The sequence below is a fragment of the Ambystoma mexicanum genome, chromosome 2p, assembly GCF_040938575.1.
Source record: "Ambystoma mexicanum isolate Mex_15411 chromosome 2p, UKY_AmexF1_1, whole genome shotgun sequence".
NCBI lineage: Eukaryota > Metazoa > Chordata > Amphibia > Caudata > Ambystomatidae > Ambystoma > Ambystoma mexicanum.
In genome coordinates this window covers 711,548,185-711,567,278 of record NC_090923.1, presented here as the reverse complement: position 1 = coordinate 711,567,278, position 19,094 = coordinate 711,548,185, and positions in this window count along the sequence as shown.

Below are 19,094 nucleotides of genomic sequence, written 5' to 3'. Positions count from 1 at the left end.
CAGACCTCATTGGCTCCAACGGTCCCCTGCTGAAGACAAACTACAGCACCAGAGAAACTATCTCTTCAAAATCCTGTTTTTTTTGTTGTGCCTTCTGGCTTTTTCCCCCATTTCTGGGCCGTCCCGGAAGGTGTCAGCTGAACTTGCCTTATTCTGGAGGTGGGGGGGGTCACATTGGCGACCTCCCGTGGCAGGCCGTACCTACACAAAAAAAGGAGGAAACCTATGGAGAAAGAAGTCGTCCATCACAGAAGATAGGAGTACAGGTGAGGAGGGGGAGGAATTGTGGAATTCTGAGGAAGAGGAACAAGTTGACACAGAGAAAGGATAGATGCATGATGGGGCTAGTGTTGGTCAGTTCATCCAGATCAAGTGTGGATTTCTTCAGTAGTGGGAGGATTTGTCACATTTTCAGTGCTCCTGTGAAGATGACTCATGTGAGTGATGCATTGGTGTTGAAAACTGGTCTGAGTGCACCACTTGTGATTGCTCTCACAACGGAAGAGGGCAGATGACATCTTTGTAGTGGGTGGGTTTGACAGCTGCAAGCATGTTGTTTAGGCATTCTTTAGTACTTTTCTTGAATTTGACCCATCTTGATACTTGGTGAGCTGGTATGGGTGCAGAGTTTGGAGCTGTCAATGTTATCTTGTCTGTGAAGAAGTTGTTGATGGTGTATTTGCCAGTGGATTGCTTTATTGCACTGTCCGGCAGGGGGTTGATACAGTGCTTCATGGTTTGGAAGACCCCTTTCCAGAATGGTTGTTTTGTAGTAGTTTGCTTTGGCAACAAGGGGACTGCCTGCTGAACGGAGGGCTTTTAAGTGATGAGTTCTTCTAGTTTGTGGGATTTTCTCCATCATTTTTCTTATCTGCGTGTGGTGTTCTTGCTGTCGATGAATTCCTGTGTGTGCCAAGCCGTGACGGGCTTATGTTTGTTAGCTGAGGTTTCAGTGACTAATGGGTGTTTGTGGTTTCAGTTATGGTGTGGTTGAATGCGCTGAGATGGGTGTTGGCATTCTCCAATGGGTCGGACTTAGAGGCAACGTTAATGAGGTTTACTTTCAGTGCATCCTTGGGGAAGTTCTTGAAGGAAATGGGGCGTCTTGGGTGGCTTTGGTTGGTCCTGATGTAGGAGAGGTGTGTGGTGAAGCAGGATAGGTTTGGCTGCCTGGACTGTCCAGTCCGATGATGGAGTGGTGCTGTGTACCAGGTAGTGCATGTTGCCCTTGTAGTGGGTTTGTTCTTTGACAAGTTGCTTGATTATCCATGGTATTGAGCAGTTCAAGCATAGTCTGTCTGGGTTGCTTGATTGCATAGCACAAAGAAAGTTTGAGGTCTCCAAGGACGATGTTTGTTGTGGTGTTAATGAAAGCTGTTGGGATGAACTCTGTGATTTAGTGGTAAAGGCCTTGTTAGTTTGGTAAATGTCTGAGCCAGAACTGACAAGCAAGAAGTTCCCTGGATCGAGATGGGGGTGTTCTTTTGGACAGTGCAATGAGAAGAAGAGTCTGAGGAGGTGGAAGGAGAAAATAAGGAATAGGTAGGTGAATATCAGGAGGTCATGGCAGAAAAAATAAAAAGGAGGTTGGTGATCCTCGGGTGTAGGTGTTAGGAGAACTGGAGAAGAACAGCAGCATAGGGTGGTTGAAGCCCAGGGAGGCCAGGAGGATTAGGGTAAGGCATTATCCAAAGGGGTTGGGCCCACAGTGAGGGCGGAAACAAGCAGGTATCAGAGCAGCTACGAAGGAAAAGAGCAGATAAGAACCAGAGAGGTGCTGAAAAGGGTAAGAATCCAGACCCTATAAGAGGGAGGATATGAGTCCCCACTCAAGCAACCTTTGGTGGTGGGAGAGGAACTGTCCCTCTTGGTCCACCTTTTATCAGCATTTGTTGGGAGGAATCCAGTGACACTTACAGGAGTGGTCTGAAGGCGGAAAAAATAAACAGAGAAAAAGGGTGCAGGAACATGACTCCTGAAATCAAGAGGAGAAATTGGAGTGACTGATGGCGGAATGATGCAGGAACCCCTTAAGCCTGTTCTTTAGAGATTTGCACTACAGCTTGCAACATTTTCTTTCTTCAGCATGGCATTTTTTACTCGAACAAGAGTCGAGGCAAATCTGTGTTCTTCCAGTGGCATTGCATGTTTTACTGGTGTTAAGTCAACATGAGTGTTCTTACATTTTGGGTGGAGGTATACATGCATCCAAACAAGGAAATTGATCTCTTACTGTAGCATTATATGTTATACTGGCATTTTTGGGAAAACCCAATTTGATGCATTTATTACATGGCTAGAATGCCATTTTGGGGAAAGCCAGTCTAGCCATATCTTTCTGTGGTATGACATTTTTTTACTGAGCATTTATGCTTGCTTTATCATAATAGTTGTTCTTATGTGTCTAGACTGGCCTACATTGGAGCCAGTTTGGACATGGTTTCTTATTGTGGCATTGTATTTTTAATGGCACAGCCAACAGGAGCATGTTATGTGGGGGTACTGGCATATATTGGCAGAGCCAGCTTTGACATGTTTTCTTATAGTATCATGTGACCTTTTTTGTTGTTCATTTACCCACCCTTCACATATGTGCTTGGAACAACAGGTTTGCAGGCAGAGTATTGCAAGTACTCTTCTTTTCGGACTTTGGGTGCAGCACTAAAATGGCAATGCAGAAGCCCTCCATTCGTAAGTAGAATTAAAGGTTTTCAATGTTGGTAATCTGGTTTTGTAACACCGCAAACCTCTACAAACCATGTATTGGTAGAATGTGTACATGGAATTGAAAAATTATAATTGATTAAAACCGGGAGAGAGCAATGCTAGTAATGTGTAGAAATAAGAACTTGAAATGTTTTGTCCCTCTTGAGTTATGCAATCACTTGGGAGAGATACAGGAATATGATCAGCTATCAGTATTTGCCAAGGCACTAATCAAACCCATTTTAACCTCCACTCAAGGCTCTGAAGTAGATAAATATTGGAGATGTGTGGCTTTGTTTTTGCAGAAATAATGTAGTCCATGAAACAACCGCAAACGGTACATCACAACCTACAGAGTGGTTACCCTGAAGGTAACTTGTATCAGTTAAGAATGCAAAAGGTAACTTACTGATTTTCTCCACCATCGACCATACGAACATATGTTCTGTGGTAAAATATTCTCCCTAGCTTTCCCCTATTCCTATAACTGACTACCCGCCCCTGCTTCCCTCCCCCCATTCTCCTGCTAAATGCGATTTCGCTCTCTAGTCATGTGGAAATAGAATGGCAGATCCACATAAAGAGGGAATTTGGGTTCATAAACATCCTGTGATAATATTGGCCTTGACACACTGATAATAACGCTACATATGATGATCCATTCTTGTACGAAATGTACATCACGTTAGTGATATCATAACCATATTTTTCTCAGTGTACTGAGGGACCTTGCTATGTGATGCCACTTCCTGCGATGAAAGGTTGTGTGCCATTACTTCCTGTGATGTCATTTTGAGGCTGAGGTCAAATGACATTACACCACTTCCTATTATATCACTTGGGACGGGGTCCAATGTCATCACTTCCTATGTCATCGGAGAGGTCAATGGTCATGTGATGTCACTTCCGCTGACATCCCTGATGTACAGATTTCCGAACCGCAGACTTTGAGTAATGCAGCAACAAAGAGATATGAGGCACAGTCAATGCATTTTGTATAACTTGGGGCAGAGGTAATGGATGATAATTTGTTTGAAAAGAATGTGAAGAAAGGGAAAACACCCCTCAAATAGATCACCATAAGCTTGTCGTAGTAATACAATTTGAGAGGTTAGGTGTTGCTTGTTTGAGGCTAATGGCCAGAAGTTGGCACACACAACATCCAACTGTGTCTAAAGATTTAGAAGAACAACATATACATTTGGCTATTGAAATGGCAAAGAGAAGCACATAACATCACAGTATACAGTAAAAATGTCCACGATTTAATGTCATCTTACATTTAATTCACTCCTTAAATAATAACCAACAATGGAAAAAAGTTGACAGACTAGGCAGCAGCCGATCTGAGCTCCAGAGTACTAAATATACATGTTCTTGAAATGTTCAGTACAATTGATAAACCAGGACAAACTAATATAAAATAAAGAACAGAATTCCAAAATAATGTATACACTTTTTTTTTTAAGAAGAGGTAAATGTGGAGGCTTGAGTGGTGGCAGAAGACAGGCTTGGAAAGCTGCTTTCAGGCGTTCTTCTGTGTGAAGATCATCCAGTCGGGGACCTGAGAAATTATGTACCATTGTCAAAACTGATGGCATTTGTATACCACACAGACACCAGTACATAAAATAAATAATTAAGAGATAGAGATGCTTTTATGTGATTATAATACATGGCAGCCTGCAATATCTGTATAAAAGCCTAGAAGTCATTTTCTTATTCAGTTGTGGCGTCACAATGCCTGCTGCTTGAGCAACATAGTGCAAAATTCCAGCTTTCGCTCCCACACTGAGAGCTGAGACATGCTTTTCAAATTCCTTGTTTCGGAAATAGTTTTCTGTGACAAATTACAACCATTAACTGACACAGTAAAGTGATTTGCCACAAAGATATTTACTCCCAATGCGGTATAGGTCATCTATCTAGTGCAGGAAACAGTACATATCCCAAAAGACTGGTACTTCGTAAAGCCACAGTGTGGCTGTGGCAGAGCCAGCCACATGCATCTAACCGACATTGTTGTTGTAATTGTTTATTCATTTATAGTGCGCACCGGGCCGTGGGCATCTGGGCGCAGAGCAGGTTACATATGACAGGATATCAAAGTACAGAAATATACAATAAGCAGATATATACAGAAATGTACAGGTTAATGTGGCATCAATGCGCATATATACAATGGAATAGAATCCTAGGTTACTGTATTAAATATCGGAATAGTTTGCAGTGAGAAGTAGCAGGAAACAGCCCGGGGTCATTGGTTTCGGGATTGTAGCCATTTCTTGGCATTAGATTTGAAGCAGTGGAAGGGAGATATGGCTCTTATTGAGTCACGGATAGAGTTCCATAGCTGCGCAGGCAGGACTGGGAAGCTGGCACCTCCTGTTTTGTTCTAGTTTGAACTTGGGTATTCTGAGACTGTTGTATTGTGCTGCTCTGATAAGTCGTTTAAAGGTGTGTTTGGTAAATCTGTCGGTGAGGTATAGGGGAGCCTTGTTGGACAGACATTTATGAGTGAGGTTGAGTGATTTGAGCTAAATTCTCTAGTTTATGCAGAGCCAGTTGGTGTCTTGGCTCACGTGAGATATGCACTGAGATTTAGGAATGCCTAGGGCTGCTATTAGGGCATTGTTTTGGATTGTCTGTAGTTTAGTGGTGTTACATTTGCTGGTGCCTAGGTATAAGACATTGCAATAGTCCACTTTGGATAGAATTAAGGCCCTTGCAATTGGGATGCAGTTTATCGTGGACAGAAATGGTTTGCACGCATAAATCAGTTGTATAGGGTAGAGAGTTTAGTCAGTCTGTTAGGGGACCCAATGATTAAAAGCTCTGTTTTTTCGTCGTTGAGGCATAGGCTGTAAGTGGCCATCCAAGTTTGTATAATTAAATAGATTTTGTTGATCATGGTTACGTCTTTGTCATAATCACCTAGGATAGGGATGAGAATCTGGGTGTAGTCAGCATAATTGGTGTATGAGACACCCAGATTATCAAGTATGCCAAATAGTGGCTTTGTAAATATATTGTACAGGGTTGGGGATACGCAGGAGCCTTGTGGTACTCTGCCCATGTAATAGGTACTGGGTCCGCTGCGGATGAGGGTGAGAATACTCTCATTTATCTGTTGTCCAAGAAAGAGCTTATCCAGGTGGTGGCTTCTTTAGAGAAATGGGAGGCTGTTTGGAGGGGATTACACAGAACATTATGGTCGACAAGGTCGAACGCGGCGGATAAGTCTAGCAGGAGAAGGATGGATGCTTCACCTTTGTCATTCCGGTCATCTGATTCTTCAGGTCAATGAGGGCCGTCTCGGTCCCATGTCTTGGCCTGAAGCCTGATTGGCGAGTGCCCAATAGGTTGTTGATCTTCAGATAAGCTTGAATCTGGAGGTAGGCAGCTTTATCAAGGATTTTGAGCAGAAAAGGTATGGTTGTGATTGCCCTGTAATTGGTGGGAATGTTGGAGTCTAGGTTGGGTTTATTCAGTAGGGGGAGTACCCAGGCATCTTTGAGATTGGTAGGTACTGAGCAAGATTTGAAGGAGGAATTGATAAATGTGGAGATGAATGGAGACAGTTTTTTTTTTGCGTATTCTTTGATGATAGGTGCTAGGCATGTGTCCCCTAGACATTTATTTATTTTAAAATGTGTTTATTGGCATTTAGTTATAGTTACAAAGTTACACCACTGGTGGGTGTTTCTACAATTGCCAAAATAACAGTTTCATTTTCTGTAATTAAGCTGTGCCACATTAAACAATAACATTCAAACAACAAATTAACGTTAACTGTCTCTTTGTTTGGGGGGCGTGGCTTGGACGCCATGTGAAAGGACGTGCCTGTACGGGAGCTCCCGCTGATCCGAACATTATCCGGCTGAATCCGCGCAACGGCCGCTACGATGTGGCATAGACGGTGATGACTGTAAATGCGAAGCTCGGCTGCACATGTGGATGCATTTTCATACGGGATTGTGCAGCGCTTGTGTCCCCAGGAGCCGCGTGAAGTTTTTGGGCCGGAGCTTCGCCGGCAGACAAAATGGCTGCCGCCGCTTGATGTTGGGACAAAGGATCGGGGACCGGATTCTGGAGGCGACTCCCTCAGTTCACGTTCAGTGCGATCCAGCGAAAGCAAGCTTGACTGGAGGTAGCCGAAACTGTGTGGCGACGGGGGGACATAGTGCCCCCAGGCTTGGGGCCTAAGCGAGATCGAAGGGACGCTCCTGATCGAAGATATGACGAGCAAGCTCCTGAGGGCGAAGAATAAACAGCCCACGCTCGACGAATTTGCCAAGACATCGCCTGGCACCGAGGGGACCAGGAGCAAAGAAAAGGCCCAGCCCAAGGAGATGGCCGCAGGAGGAACGAACCAGGAGGTCCTGGCAGCGATCGCAGATCTGAAGGCGACATGGGAGACCAAACTCCAACTTGCGGTGGCCGAATTGAAAACTGCGATGGAACTTCAGGTCGGGGCGGTACAGGAGGACGTGAACCTCCTGAGGCAAGATGTGCGAACCCTGGCCGAGCGCACAGAGACCCTGGAGAAGGAGATGGGCCCGACTGTGGCGGAATGCACCGCGCACAAACGAGAGATCCATGCCCTGGTGCAGAGGGTAGGCAACCTGGAAAGCAGGGCTGAAGAGGCAGAAGGTCGGGCCCGCAGAAACAACATCCGGATTGTGGGCCTACCGGAGGGAGCTGAGGGCCAGAACCCCACAGATTTTATTGAGACTTTGCTGCTTCAGGAGATCACAGGAGGTGCCCTAACGCAGGGATTTGCAGTGGAGAGGGCACATAGGGCCCTGATCAGAAGGCCACCGCCGGGTAATCCGCCCAGGCCCGTGATCGCCAAGATCCTCAACTACAAAGACCGGGAGAAGATTCTGGAACATTTTCGTAAAGGGGGCACCATACGGCGAGGGGAGGCAACCATCTCTGCTTACCCCGACTACACTCTACAAGTGCAGCACAGTCGGATGAACTTTGGGGCGGTCAAAAGGCGCCTGCGGACGGCCGGTTTCAAGTATATGTTACTCTACCCAGCCAAACTTAAGGTCTTCTTCAAGGCTAAGACGCTGTTTTTCGACACCCCGGAGGAGGCCATGGAATGGCTTGATGCGCAGAACTGCCCTCAGGAGCCTGATGAGCAGATGGCGGACGGAGCAGGGAGAGCTAAGTGAAACAGTGGGCCTGGCGGACTTTGAACATTTGGACTGGAATATAGTCTTTGCCACTTTGTGATGGGGATGCATTTTTTAACTGTTTCGAACATGGTCCGCGAGCGCGGATATAAATGTGTAGGGGGCAACCGAGGGCCGTTTTATTCGTACCCCAGTGTGTGGTTAGGTTAGTCACTGTGTGGGGTGTGACACCCTGTCGGGTTCTCTGCGGGGGCTTCCGTAGAGAACCGAACACGGGGATGCCTGAGATCCAGGGATGGAGCTGGGCGGTTGGTTGGGTTAGGGGGGTGGGGGGTGTTAGTTGTTATGTGAGCCTGGGGAAGAAACTGAGAAGGGATGTAGTCGGGACTGGGGGGAGGCGATCAGACCAGAGGGGGAAATGGGAGCTACGGACAAATCATGGGAGACCTTAAGGTATTGACATGGAATGTTAGAGGGTTGAATAGCTACCTGAAGCGTAATAAGGTCATGTTGTATTTGAAGAGGCAGAGGATAGACGTGGCCTTGTTACAGGAGACGCATTTGACACGGGATAAACTTGAAATGGTGCGGAGAAAATGGAGGGGGACAGTGGTTGGATCCACATTCTCTGCGTATGCCAGGGGTGTGCTGGTTTGGGTTGCACCACATGTCCCGTTCAAGCTCTTGGGGGAGGTTGTGGAGTCGGACGGGCGGCTGGCCATGGTTCGGGGGATTGTGGAAGGTAGAGTTGTCTGTATCATAAACACTTATGCGCCCAACCAGGACACAGCGACTTACTTCAAGACACTGTGCGCGAGACTCGGTGAAGGGATGGGGAGCACAGTAATCTGGGGTGGAGACTTTAATTGTGTGCTTAACCCCAGGGAGGACAGGTCGGATGACAAAATGGTTAGGCCCAGCCCAGCGGCCAAGGTGTTGCAGTCGCTGCTAGCGGATCTAGGCCTGGTAGACGTGTGGAGAGCGAGACACCCGGGTGGGAGGCAGTATTCGCACTATTCGGCTCCGCACCAACTGCACACGAGGCTAGACTACTTTTTTGCCACTCCAGACATTCTTACGGAGTGTGAACAGATTGACTACAGGGCGAGGGTCCTCTCGGACCACTCGCCCCTAATCATGCATTGGCGGCTGCGCCCCCCACGTGCACGGATTCCAATATGGCGCCTTCGGGCGGAAGCGCTACGGGATCCGGTATTCAAGGAGGACATGAGGGAGGAGATAGTCGCGTACTTTGAGTCGAACACAGGGAGTGTCAAATCGGCTGGTACTTTGTGGGAGGCTTTTAAGGTGGTGATGAGGGGAGTTGCTATTGCGAAGTCCAAGGGATTAATGGGCGGAATCCTGACCGACCTGCGAGAGGCCGAGATCGAGCTGGAAAAAGAATTGGAGAAGGGTGGGACCGATGTGGAAGTAGTTACTGAGCTGCAGCAGCGGTGCTCTGGGCATTGGGACAGACTTTGTAACCTGAATTATACGAAGTACATTGAGAGGTTGCATGCGGGTGGGGACAAGACAGGCAGGCTCCTCGCTTGGCTATATAAGAGCGTAACCCCTAGGGTCCCGATCCGATCGGTCATCACTGAAGGGGGTGAGGAGATCGATACGCAAGAAGGGGTAAATGGGGCATTCGCAGAATACTACCAAACATTGTATGAAGATCGGGAAGGGGGGAGCCGAGAGGAGATAGATGAAGTACTCGGGGATATAGGCCTGCCCAGAATCAGCGATGAAGAGCGAGAGGAGATGGATGCTCCGATCACTCTGGAAGAGCTCAGAGAAATAGTGCGACAGCTGCCCACTTGCAAGGCCCCGGGGGCGGACGGGTTCCCCAGCGAGTTTTATAAGGCGTATGGGGAGGAGGTACTCCCACCCATGCTGGACATGTTTAATGAGGCGTTTGAGCTGGGACAGCTACCAGAATCACTCAGGGAAGCGGTCATAGTGCCACTCCCCAAGCACAATACACCGGGACACGGTTGCGGCTCCTATCGACCCTTGTCAATGCTGAACCAGGACAGCAAGATCCTAACAGCTGTCTTGGCGGCTAGAATGAGGAGAGTGATAGGCAAGCTGATTCACCCTGACCAGACGGGCTATGTCCCGGACAGGAACATTACCCACAACCATAGACGCCTACACAGAGTGGTCGAATGGGGATGCAGCAAAGACGGCGAAATGGCGATAGTGGCGCTGGATGCGGTCAAGGCGTTCGACTCTGTTCGTTGGCCGTGGCTGTTGGCGGCACTGGATCACTTCGGAATGGGGCCAGGGTACAGGAGGTGGACCGAATTATTATATAGCGCGCCTCTAGCCAGAGTTCGTACGGGGGCAGTAGTGTCGGACAGGTGGCAGTTAGGTAGAGGCACCAGGCAGGGATGTCCTTGGTCCCCAATGTTGTACATCCTGGCCCTTGAGCCCTTGGCAATTTACCTCCGGCAACAGTATGACCCGGTGGGCATAGAGGTGGGGGGGGAGAGCCATCTGATATCCCTGTATGCCGACGATATGCTGTTGTACCTCAAATACCCTGAAGAGAACTTGCAATATGTCTTGGAGGTGATGGAGAGGTTTGCTTGGCTTTCTGGTATAGCGGTCAACCCTCGGAAATCCACTCTGTTCCCGCTGGGCGGCTATGTGGGGATACCGGCTGAGAGGTTGCCAGTATTGCGAATCCCATGGGCGACAAGCACCTTTCGGTACCTTGGCATAGACGTATATCACACGACCGGGGAGGAACACAGGCACAATACTGAATTGGCAGTGGGGAGGATCGAGAAGTGCATGAGGTTTTGGGAGAAACTACCTTTGGCGATGATGGGCCGGGGTGCTATGCTTAAGATGGTCGTGCTACCTAGGCTGCTGCATTATTTCAATAACATTCCATACATGATACCCAAGGGGTTTTTTGCTAGACTACATGGGGTATGTAGAGATTTCTTATGGCAGGGCACGCGTAACAGGATCGCATTGTGGAAATTGCAGAAGGCTTATGAGAAAGGCGGCGTGAGGCTGCCGAACTTTGAGGCCTACTACGTGGCAGCGCAGCTGCAGTACGTGGCCAAGTGGCTTTCGGACGACGAAACCCCGGAACATAGACTGTTGGGAAAGGACTGCTCCCCCTTCTACCTGCGAGAGATTATTTGGGTATCCAGCACATGGATGAGGGGGCGTCCTAAGATGCTAGCGTTGGGCAGGAACATGTGGCGAAGAGCCTGCCGGATGATGGGGGATCCCCTGCCGTGCATGCCGCAGCTGCCGCTGGTGGCCTTGGCAGGGGAAGACGGACAGCTTAGGGCCATCCTGCGGACATACTGGGAGTCAGTGGGGCTGGTCACTTTGGGGGACATTTGGCAGGATGGGGCCTTGGCGGAGTTCGCAGATCTGGAGGCGGGGGCGGGGCTGCATGCGGGGCAATACATGACGTTCCACAGAGTGGTTAGGGAGGTCCGGAGCACTTGGCCCGAGACCGTATTGGCGGACGAGCCGGATGCGACACTGGAGATCATGTATGACGCATCCGAGGGCGGGCATGAGGTCTCCAGGCTGTACGAGATGCTGATGGCAAAGGTTGGGAAGGATTTGGGGTACCTGAGGTTGGAATGGGAAACAGAGATGGGGGCCCCGATGGCGGATGGGCAGTGGGAGTGCGCCCTGGGGTACCACAAAAGAGTATCGAGGAATGCCAGGTTTAAACAGATACAACTATATATCACGCATAGGGCATACATGACCCCCCTGAGAATTTCCAGATTTCGAGACGCTGGGCGCCAGGCGTGTCCCAAGTGTAACACAGAGAACGCTGATATGATTCACATGTTCTGGGCCTGCCCTGTGATTGCAACCTACTGGGGTGAAGTGGCGCAGAAGCTGGCAGGGAGGGGCATTGTACTTAAGATAGATTCGGCCTGGGCCTGTTTGCTTGGAGGGTACCCCAGGGCGCGCAAGCTTCGGCACGTGGAGAAGCTTAAAGATTTGGCTTATACACTTGCCAAACGCAGAATAGCCATGGGATGGAAGAATTGTCAGAGGCCACGGGTGGAGGTATGGTGGCGTGACCTCCAGAAATGGGCTGCCGCCGAGACGACAGCATGGTGGGATGCCAGCAGGGCGGGAGGGGAGGAAGAGGTGAGCTCCCTCACGGCATGGAAGGTGCTATTGACTGAACTGTTTAGTATGGGGTCGACCTCGGCTGGATCTGAGAGCGACGGAACCCCACCACACGGAACGGACAATGATGGTGGACACCCTACAGGCTCATAGGGGGGAGGGAAGGGGATTGTTAAGTTAATTTTGTTCTGTTTTTTTTTTTTTTTCTTTTCTTTTTTATATCTGTTGTTTGGCCTTTGTTGTGGCTTGATGTGTTCTATTTATGTTTTGTTGCACTGTGTGGTCGTTATAAAATAAAATACATTTAAAAAAAAAAAAAAACTGTCTCTTTGTTTGGCATAGTTAACAGTTTATGGGCTTCCGGTAAGGTGGATATCTGGGTAGTGGGGGGCAGAGGGCAAGACCGTTTCAGGTATTATCTGGGCAGGTGGTTGTCCTGCATTGGTCGACTTAGTCGTCCCTGTGGATCAGAAGATCGTCCGGGTCTATTGTTCAAGGGGGTTTATCGTCTGAGGAGTGGAACAATTTTGTCATGGCGTCTTTGTGTCCCCTAGACATTTAGAAGGTTTGAGGGAAGAAATTATCTTTTCAGCCTCAGCAGTAGAGATAGAGTTGAATTTAAATTGGTGACTGGGTCTAGTTTGGTTGGAGGAGGATTCTTGCAGTATGGCTTCTTGAGTTTCTAAGGCAATCTTGTGTAGAGAAGTTTTTTTTACATTAATTTTATTTTGGAGCAAGTTTATTTTATTGCAGAGGGCGTTTTGGATGTCTGTATACCAAGATTTGTTTTTGATGCAAGAGTCACTGGGAGTGACCGGGGTTCCAATTCCCTTAGGATAGAGAAGATTTCTCTGGTGCTAGAGCTGGCTTTTTCTATTCGATCATTAAAGGTGTCTTTTTTTTGTTTGAACAATTTCTTTTTTGTACTTAATGGACAGGGGTGTGAAAAGAAACTTGTTCTGGTCAGTCAGGTTGTTTTTCCATCGGGTCTCAGCAAGTCTTTTTTCGATGCGCAGGGCTTTTAGACTGGGAGTAAACCACGAGTTTAGGTGAGCTATAGGTTTCTCTTTGCTGAGTTTAAGTGGTGCAATCAATTGCTGAGTTAATGGTATTATTATACAGGTCAACCAGATCAGTAGGATTGGAGGGTGGGTTCGCAGATTTGGTGATTGTTTGTATCAGGGGCAGGAGGTTGGGGACTGTGATATTATTCCTATTCCTGGTTAGGGCCGATGGGGCCATGGGTCTAGTCAAATTGGTTTGAGGGCTATCCTGGATGGTAAATGAGATCAGGTTGTGATCTGTCCATACGCAAGGTTCAGTATTAGTTATGGAGGACAGGCAGTTGATGTATGCGATCCAATCTAGGGTACAGCCTTTTGTATAAGTGGGTCTGTTGTTCCTGAAGGTGAGACCTGCTTCTGTGATGGCACTAGCTAGAATGGTGGCATTTGTGTTGTTTGGGTCATTGAGACCTAGATTAAAGTCTCCAAGTAAGATTGTTTGGGAGCTGGGTTTGGTTTTAGTATTAAGGAGCGTTGTTATGTCTTCTTCGAATGTTCCTAGCGGGCGTGGGGGGGCGGTATACCAGATGCATGGAAACAGTGCGGGAAGCCGATAAATGTAGTTTAACTGATAACAATTCTGTGGAGTGTAGAGGGGTGGATTCCGTTTCTCTCATATCAAGGCTGGATTTGCATATGAATGCTATGCCTCCTCCTTTAGAGGTTTCTCTGTCTTTTCTGGTAATGGTGAAATTATCTGGGAGGGCGAGAGCAGGGCTGGCTGCTTTGTGGAGCCAAGTCTCTGTGACGGCAAGGAAATCGAGCTGTTAGTAGTGATGATGTGAACGAATTCAGTGGCATGGGCTACTAGAGATCTGACATTGATCAGTGCACTGCTAATTTTGTGGGTTTCCTTGGTCGTTTTATTGTTATGGCTTTTTTACTGCGGTGGTGGATGGTCGGGTACCTGAGTGGGTTTGGAATTGCGTTTGGTGGAGCAGGGCTTGGGATCTGAGGTCAGGTTGGTGATTCTGGAGCCTAATCTGTGATTTCTCCAATTAGTGTAGCAGGGTTGTTTTGGCTTAGGTTTACTTACGAAGCATAGGATCCAGTGGGCAGGTGATAATATCTCTGATAAGTGTTGGGAGTCTTTGCTGATTGGGTGTGTTATCAGCAGTATAGGAATAATAGGTGGTAGGAAATAGGTGGGCCTAATCCGTTCTGAAGGTGGTAATGTTTTATTCATAGATAAGAGTCTGGGAGTTGAGTTGGAGAAGGCTATAGTGGTTGCCATGTCAGATGAAGGTGGAATGAAGTAAGGCAGTTTGGACGTGGGGTGAGTGATGGTGTTAGTGGAGATATTGATCTTTAGGATGGTTAGAATGTTATTTAGGACAAGATTCATGACTCCTAGGTTGTGAACTGTGGGCTAAATACAGATTTCTAGGATCGGGTGTAATGAGCTGGGAGCTAAGTGCAATTTTCCAATGAGCAGCACTATAGGCCAAGTACATATTACCCGTGTAAGGCACAGTGAGAGGCTAAATACAATTTACCAATATATAGCTAAATGCAGTTTACAGATATAAGGCATAATGATAGGCTAAATGCAATTCTCAATGTGAGGCACAATGATAGGCTAAATGCAAATTGCAGATACAAGGCACAATGATAGGCTAGCAATAATCAACAATAATCCAGGTACTGGTGGTATGCCCTGTGTGGCTTGGATAGTACGGTATGGTAATCAAAACACAGTGCAATTAGTAACACAGTTGGTAATAGGCTAAAAAGTATTAGGAATGAATGCTGATAATACGCCCTATATGACTTTGATAAAACAGCACAATTACCACAATAGAAAGACGTTGGCAGTAATGTTAAGCATAGATGGGGCTAACGTACGCAAATACACGTGAGGTGCAAACAAATGCGCTATGCATGACATTGAAGTTTCAGAGAGTGAGGCGGTGTGGCTACATGCCGTGACAGGCGAATGGACTTTAGGTTAGGAAGAGTATAGTTGAGAGGGATAATCGGGTGAAATTGTGACCATACATCTAACGTGTGCGAAAGCGCTTTGTAGCAGAGATGGATATAACAGACAGGGAGGCACAGGTAACGGAGCTATGTCTGGCAGAATATATTTGGAGCTCTTACATGTGTGCTACACGGCAAACTTAAGAAATTATACAAATAACAGCAGAGGTTGCATACATATATGCTCACAGTCTTGAATAATGTTAGTTATGGAGAGAACCAAGGTTACTTGCGGAAGTGGCGGAAAGGCACGTAGTCTTATAGCCGGATATTTAGGCAATGATTTACAACGTTAATGAGTTTAAGGGCTCTCCCCTTCAGGTAATGTTAGTGGCTGTAGTGCCTAATCCAACAGGATATAAAGGGACGACTCTGGATCGGAATGTGGTGGAAAGGGGGTGGCTACAGCACGGACTACCACGGACAGGCACTCGACCTTTTGATCCAGGCCTTTACTGGACAGGCCGGCTGTCGCTTTCCGGTTCGGCCGGATCGACAAAGTAAGGCAAGAGGCCCAATCAGGCTGCAGGGCTCGGCGAGTAAACGTTGCTAGGAAATATGGTATCAGTGCATGGCGGCTGGCTTCTTAGTTACCTCTGGGGCAAATATTGACAAAGCAGTTGATTCTGCGACGCTGCTCCTGGGCTATTTCTCCTCTCGTGGGGTATTACAAAGCTCCAGATTAGCTGATGGTGCAACAGCAGGCACACACAGCATTACCTTGACTTCGATGGAGCGCAACGTCTTCTAATGCAGTAGATGCGAAGCTTCTCGGACAGGACGGGCTCCAGCCCTCCCCCTCGTGAAACGGAGTGGCTAGAATGAGGCCACAGACCTAGTAGGTCTGTGGCCTCATGAACACGTCCCAGTCCTCCAAGCCTTTCCATGTGGTCCAATCAGTCTCTACCTCAGAGTGCGCATAAGTGTAATACTACTAGAATACATTAGCAGGCTGTGTTATTCTCTATTTTGTATTCACATGAGCATATAAGCATACATCAATTGGAGGCTGGAAAGCAATAGATAAAGCAGGCGTTGTTGGTACTGAAGTTAAGGCCGCTCTAGTTCTATTATTGGTCTCATACTTATTTATTTATAATAATTATATACCAGCATTTAGCCTATATCGAAGTGTCCTTCATTTTGGCAGATAAGGAACGGAACAGGTTCAAGGATGCAATTTTATTTTTGAACTATCTGTAATTTTTTTTTACGTGTAGGAATAAGGCTTAAAATCTTGGTTACAGCTGAGACCGCAGTTTCATTCTTAGACACTGTACCACATCTCCTCCCAGGCAGACACATTCTGTCCTATTGGGAGCCTCCTTTTCTGTGGCGAATCACTGATTCCTGGGAATCTGTGGCGACAGAAATCTCAGTGTTATCTATGCTGGTCACCATGTGACCTACTGGCCTTTCCAAAAGCAATAAGATGGAAGAGGGTGAGCATCTGGAGGTGATGTTGGAGGCAAGCAGGCTAGGAGCAGAAGAGAAGCAGCCATCCCGAAATCCAACATAGAAGGGGCTGAAAGTATCAGGTGACCAGTTATAGTAGCTGGCTGAGGGTACCAAGAGGAAGATGTTAATGAGGAGAGAGGATCCTGCTGAATGATGTGCAGAACAGGTGAAGAGAGGTACAGCCTTTGCACACCAGGGCAAAATCGGAAGATTTTGAAGGCTACAGTGGATTTCCTTTTGGTTGCGTGAATATGATTTTGGTTAAGAGTTTTTTTTACATACAATCGTATAATGATATGCTCTTGAAACCCTTCTGAATGTGTTTTTATTTGACCTTCAAGATTTATGGAACTTAAGCTGCACGTTCTGAGCGCTTCTTTTCAGGTAATGGAGTTCGTCGTCTAACCATTTGCTCTTTTAATGGGTGCGTAATTGTTTTGTATGGGGCAAGGTGGTTCCAATTTGTGCTTACATAGGTTATGTGAATCTAACCAGTCCCTCACCTCACAATGGTCGTGTGGAGAGAAAGCAGGAATATACGCCCAAAATTCAGTTAATAAATTCAGGGGAATCACAGTTACCTCAACACTAGGAGACAATCTATAATGATGAAATAACTCTCTGATATTGCATGGGCTATCATGCCTGAGAAGTGCCTCGTACAATAAATCTAACAAACCATATATAAAATATAATACTTAGCCCTTGGTGTAGCATAAACTGTCACTTTATATTTATTATATAAGCAACAGTATAAATTACTAACTTCAGTTAGTGCATATTATAAATAAATATGATTAAATAGTGTACCACCTTAAAACGTTGACTATATACAAAAGTCTACTGACGTACTAGTTCATATAGTTCAATGACTCTGGGCCAGAGAAAATTAAGACTTTGTTGCAGTAGTCTCCACGAGGATTATTCCCTAAAAGTTCCTTACAATCAAAGGCAGGCCGATCCATTCTGGAAAGCGTCCTCTGTACCAAGTGAGGCTATCCAAAGGGAATGTCGGCAACTCAAAAATGTAAAGATAAACAACTTAAGTCACAGGGCCTCATTACGAGTGAGGCGGAACGGGTTAACGGGCTCCGCTAAACCCGTTCCGCCTCATTACAAGCTCCCGTCGCGGGACCCGGTAAGTAACGCCTGGTCAAACCAGGCGTCCTTACCGGGTCCCGCGAGGGGAAGAGGGAGCAAACAACGGGCCACTGGGGGCTCAGATGGGAATGGGGAAGGTCCGGGCCCGGGTTCCTGGAGGGAGGAATTACCAGGCCCTCCAAGCTCGGAATGGCCCGGTAATTCCCCATTCTGGGAACCCGGACCCGATTTCGGCGGCAGCCATGCCGCCAATAGCGGCATGGCTGCCGCCGAAGTTGTAATGAGGCCCACAGTCTCCTAGAATATTGCACTTTAACTGCTTGATCCAATGCTTGGCTGAGTGGACATCCAGTTAATATGGTGATAAACCTCAGGATGTCATAGGGCCTCATTACGAGGCGGGCGGTAAGGGATTACCGGTCCCGCCAACCTTTGAATGGGCCGGTAATTGCTCCATTCACCAGGGCGGAGTTGGTAGGGTTTTGGAGGCAGCCATGGAGCTAATAGCGGCATGGCTGCCTCCAACCTCGTAATGAGGCCCATAGCCCTCATCAGTCAGTCACATAATTATGATGATGACCAAACAGGTGTCAGATAGAACAAACACAACAAGAGTTCCAAAGTTCCTTTTTGTTTATAACAATGGTTAGAGGTGGCTCCTTTTGGAAGAGAATTTAATGAAAGTTTATTATCTGAATGGAGTTATTGCTGTGAAAAGAGCTTTCCCACTGACCAAAATGATACTGTCAAGCCTTACCTTTTCCACAAAGAAGGACCTAGGGTATGTGGCTCCTCTATTAACTCACAGCTTTAGTTTCCTATTATTGTGCCAAACAATGAATGAGAAAAGGTACAGGGTAGTGACAATTCCCTCTACCAATTGATACAATGATACCCTACTACGCTGCAAGTATCAGCCATATAACTGAAAATGACAGAAATGTACTTAAACCACCATACCTTTTATTTTCCTGCATACTTTTGAGGCTGGTTTCCGATAGTGCCGTTCTTGATCGCGGAGGAACAGGATCTGAATTGGCACAGAGGTCTCTCGGCTCCTTTTTGGCAGATGTATGCCCTTACCTCACTAAGAATCACAAAGACGACAAACCGGCAATCACACTGGTTGGATTGGAGCTTCCGATCCATTTGTGTAAAATAGGACACAACCATCCTCGCCCGGGCCGCACACAGTACACACAGGCAGCGTACCTGTCAATGTGAGCAAAGCATGGCACTGCTGATGGGGTCTTAACGCCCTGTCGCTTACAAGGCACAACATCCAACCCCTTATCTCCGATACCCGGGCCAGAAACTCCCATTCTAAGGATTGTGCTCAGGGTGGAGCCACACACCTCCAGGAGACAGTCTCTGAGTGCCGAGCACAAGAGGCAGACAAGCTTTTCCATTATGTCAGGAGTTATCATCCCAGAATGAGATAAGATATCAGATTAATTGAAATAGTAGACATCTATGCAAAGAGCATCTCTGTACAGGTGATTGATGTCTAAGG